The sequence below is a fragment of the Anarhichas minor genome, unplaced genomic scaffold (assembly GCF_050575085.1).
Source record: "Anarhichas minor isolate MPS153535 unplaced genomic scaffold, ASM5057508v1 ptg000005l, whole genome shotgun sequence".
Taxonomy (NCBI): Eukaryota; Metazoa; Chordata; class Actinopteri; order Perciformes; family Anarhichadidae; genus Anarhichas; species Anarhichas minor.
Genome location: NW_027466451.1, coordinates 1,681,417 through 1,686,759, shown reverse-complemented (window position 1 = coordinate 1,686,759; position 5,343 = coordinate 1,681,417).

Here is a 5,343-nt window from a genome sequence, read left to right as displayed (position 1 = left end):
ACGGTGCATGCTCCGTGTCTGTGGTTGTGTGTTGGGATCTGAATCAGTGTGTGTCCGCTTTTATGTGTGTTCTTAATCACCGTCTTGTAAGTGATGTGGTCTGGCATGAACACTGTTGTCTGTCAGCATGAGGAGGTCGCTGGTTGTTTCACGTGACAGATATTTGGATGTGTGTTTTGTCTTGTCACCGTCTTGAAGTGGATGTGTTGGAGAACGGTAACATCTGCTATTTAACAACATAAGAATCAGGGTCAGAATGATTAGTTGTATCTCACTGTATCTCAAATGTGATCAAACCACACATACACAGACACACACACACACATAGTCCCAATGAAGCAGAATTTAAGGTTTTATATATTTTAACCTGTAATTTTTAAGGTATTTTCAACTTTATAACTAAAAACACATTTTCTTATCAAAATGAAATTTCTCTGTTCTTAAACTTTTTTCCTCAGGTGTCTCGTACATTGTTGAACATCCTGCAGCTGAAGGGGTCCCTGAAGTGCAGGATCATCGACTATCATGACGAAGGTAACACTCTCCCGATTTATATCTCCTCTGCTGATGAGGAAGTGGAGGTTGTTGTTCTTCCTGCGAGGAACCCTGAAGGGGCAGAAGTGGACGACCCTGTGGAAGATCATCCCCCCTCTCGTCCCTGGTGATGAAGACGTTGTGGGCATCCCCCTTCTCTCCTCCGGTGATGAAGATGAGGAAGAAGAGGCTGAAGGTGTGGACAACCCTGCTCGCTTCTCAGATGTCTTCAGGAATCCTGGCCTGGAAGATGTTTTTTGGCCGGGATGGGACGGACCACCTCAACATCAACACCCTCTTCATCATCACCCTCCTCAGCATCAGGGGGATGAAGAAAAGGAGGATTTCGAGTTTGTAGACAATCCCCTTTCAGAGCTTTGGCCTTGGTGCAACGTCATACTTCATCCGACCGGAAGACCCCAGCAGGAATGTCCTCAGCATCAGCACCCTCTTCATCATCATCACCCTCCTCAGCATCAGGAGGATGAAGAAGAGGAGGAGTTCCTGTTTGAAAACAACGGTGAAGTCTTTAGACGTCTTCAGACGTCCTGGCCTGGAAGACGTTCCACCACCAGAGCTTTGGCCGGGCTGGGACGGACCTCCTCCTCCGGACTTCATCCAGCTCGTGCACAACTTCTTCTTACGACCAATCGGAAGACCCCAGCAGGAACCTCCTCAGCATCAGCACCCTCTTCATCATCATCCCCCTCCTCAGCATCAGGACATTCCTCAGCATCAAGGAGGCATTGAGGAAGAGGACATCCCCGAAGAGCCGACTCCCTCAACTTCCGGCCCTAGCTCCTCCAGAAAGAGGAGCAGGGAGGAAGGCAGGGAGGTGTGAGGAACCCATGTTTAAAAGCGCTCCTAGCGATGGATATTATGTGATACAATATATTTACTTGTGGAAGGTTTAAACTAAAAGGAGAGTTGCTGAATGTATTGTGCACTGTGAAAGAAACCAGACATCTCATGACACCACCATGAAAGGTAATAAATGTTGCTGGAGCAAGGTGGAGACTGGAACGAGACGGGCTTCGAGCTGGGGGAGAAAAGGCTGAATGAAGTGTCTGACCACAGACAACAGGTCACAGGGCAGGAAGAGCAAATCAGGTTTCAGCCAATCCCTGAAGCTGATCGATGTGGTGAAGAATGTGTAATATGAGACATTTCAGAGACTCTCCTGGAACAAAAGAGTTTGAATCTCCGGAGTTTGGCAGATCCTCTGCGGACCATTGGGCAGGATACACCAGCCTGCCGGGTGGTACGGATTGGACCTCTATTTCAGGAAATGTTATTTTGTAATTCATAGTGTGATTCGGTTTGTAACTGCATTTGCTTTTGTTAGATATTAAATGCCTTTTGATTTTAACTTGTACCAGCTGATTCGGCCTTGTTTTGCTGACGGACGAAGGAGCAGAGAGGGGGCTTTAACAGAGGAGACGGATCCTGTTCAGATGCAGAACAGGAGTTGTTCCGAAGAGCCTATGTCAACGTCTGGCCTTGGATCCTCCGGAGAGGAGCGGTGAGAGATTCTGGGAGGTCATGGCCAAGAGGCCGAGGTGGGACGATGACAGCGACTCAGATTAGGATTTCAGCCTTGTATGAAGCGGGACTGACAGACTGACAGACACATCTGGTGACTAGATCTTCGTAGCAGTGAGGGCTGCCAGTGGCTTGGTTTTAGTTTTGTACTTTTAAGAGGTGTCTTTTGTTGTCTGGCAGGACCTTTTTATACTTGAAGGCTGGCTGGTTTGTGTCTGGCACGGCTGGCGATGCTCGAGGTAGCAACTTGCAGCAGGAATCATCTATATCTGGTGGCTGCATTCTCTCTTTGTTGTCTTGGGGGCTGATACACTAGTTTCGCAGAGCTGGTAAAATCCCAGATAGTCTTTGCGTCCAACGCCCTAAATTTAATTAAATTAAATGAATAAACAAAGCTGATGCATATTAATTATTTAGAAATCATATTCAATGTCACATGGTACTATATTATTGATTGGTTGCTGAATGTCAACATAAACTGTAGGGGAAGACATCAAAGTCTGTGTTCATCTTCATCGTTCTTAGGAGTCAGCAACCAATGGACAGAGGACAAAGGACATCCAAAGTTTCCATGAGGATGAAGAAGAAACGCTCACTCCCAATCAGACTAGAAGGACATTGAAGACAGGACAAGATAGAGAGCGTGTGGTGTTTCAGTCAACGAAATGAGTGAGCCCTTCATTAAGCTGCATTTAAATTGAGTTTTATAAACTTAGTAAGAATTCAATAATTTGATCCGACATGCTGCTTCAACAGTGCAGTAGAAATGTTTGGAATGCAGTCTTTGCCAAAAATAAAGCAAAACCCCGTCCAATGCCTGTTGTGTCTCCAAAGCTGTTGTTAACACACGTTATAAATCTATAAATAAATCTAAATTCAGAATCAGCTGTAATGGCCAAGTAGGTGAACACAAGGAATTTACTTCTGTTTATTTTGAATTGCTCTTAATAGGCCCGCTTAATGCACTTATACGATTCCATCAACAGTTACAGCATCCACACGTTAGGTAGTTTACTACATACAGACGTTTTTTGGAGAAATACACTGACTTCAGTTGTTTTGAGAATAGAAATTGGTGAGAGGTATGTTCTTTGCACGCAAACATTATAGATATAGCATATAGCAATGCCACATTAATTACTTAAAATCTCTTATATACTATATTAAAGTTATCTATCATCTAACACAATACAAAAAAACCATTGATGATTAATATTATACATGTTGTTAATGTTTATTTGGTTTGAATGAATTATTGTATAGAGATCCCTCAATATAAGCAGCTGTTCTCTACTGATTCAAACAGGGCTAAAGCAATCAGCACACAATCCCCATTTCTCCAGACCATAATTCTTGCTTTGTAAAAGAAAACAGATACATGAATACACGCATGACGGGATGCTGTGTCATTAACGGACAATGCATATTGTCAAAATCAATGTAATTAACACAATGACAAGAACAAACTCACAAGAACCAGTCACATATATTTATATGACAACAAAGCAACAAATCAATCCAGCAAAACGGTGGCGCTAAAACACGCATTCCACCACACACTGAAGAGCACGAGCCATTCAAATATTATTACATCAGAGGGAACAACATCAACCATATCATAAAAACGACACGACAGACAAATGAACACAGTAGTAACGCTACTGCAGATGTAGAAACAAAGCACTTCACTTACCAAAGCTGCTGTTCACTTAAAGACGAAGTCCATCCTCCTTTCTTTGATTACAAAGAGATTAATGACGCGGTTGTACAGAACATCAGTGCGGTTCAGTTCCAGTCAGAGGTCCTCCTGTGAACGTGTTCGTTGAGTTGTAGATCCACTCGGGTCTCTCCAAAGGTTTTCAAAAGCACCGTAGCTTGTGAGTGTCCTGTCGTGCTGTGGTGTCGTGTTGCTGCCTTGGTTAGCTACCTCAGGTTAGCAAATCCAGCTTTGCTCCAAACACCAAGACTCTCAGTCGCAAATAAGAATAGCCAGGAATACCGTTCGCAAAAATCCTTTTCCTGGCTGGGTCAGGGCTGCTAGCTGTGGGTTGGCCGACCCTTTCTTAAGATGTCCAGTTTTTCTGGAAATCCGTTTCTCCTCCTTCAGCCATTGAGTGTTAAAAAAACAAAGCTACACCAAGCAAAACGCAAAAAATGTCATAACTTCTTACATATCTTTCAACTTGAACTCTTACCTTCTGCTAGCTAGATTCAGCTTCACAACAGTCACGCTAGACCACTGACCAATCACACCGCATGTTAATGCTGAGCTGCACGTTAATGCTGACGTACTTGTAGACTACCTCGGTAGCTCTGACATGTCAAAGAATACGCCCAACATGTCAAACTAAGGATCTGATTGGTTGAAGTATATGACAATCAACAATATCGTCCCCATTTACTTAAACTGCAAAGTCTACCTAGCAGGCCTCGGGCCTCTCTCCTTACATAGAGACATAGGGGCTGAATCTGATTGGATAAAAGCTCTCCTTAAAACAAGCTGCACTGGAAGCAGAGCAACTGAGGAAGGCAGTATGTGTATGTTATTATCTCTGCATACTGGGTCCCTAAACTGGGTCTTGAGTTGCATTAATTGGGTTCGACAGGAAGGCTGATACTCTTGTGCATCCAGTGAGCCAAATTGTATTATTCATGTGTGAGGATGTCCCCATAGTAACCATATAATTGTATAGACTATTCTTTTTAAACTTGATTAAATGACCTGTTGTGACCTCTAGGATGATCACAGAACAGAGGCACAATCGCCGAAAAATGAAGTTCTTGCTGGAATCTCCATGTGAAAAGATTTAGATACCAAATCACAGCATGAGTTCTTTTATGTAGTTCCTCAAGGTTTGGTGTCTTAATGTTGTATTTTGGAGAGGTAAAATGGTGAAATGTTGCACTAAATCTGTGTAAGAAATGGTATCAACCCATTAACCCTTTTACACTTTCACAATTTATTTATTTATTTGAATTCATTCATTTTTATTTCTGATGAAAACAATCTGACACTGTGCTGTTGATGTACATTTTATGAATAGTTAAAAGCACACTGTTAAAAGTTTTTTTGTTTCCGTTAGCTTTGATCTTGATAGAGTTCACATTTATTATATATTGAAGAATGATTTTACAACACATCTTCAGAAACATGTGCTTCAGATGTAAGTCACATACAGGTGCATCTCAATGAATTAGAATATCATCGAAAAGTTAATTTATTTCAGTAATTCAATTAAAAAAGTGAAACTCATATTATATAGATTC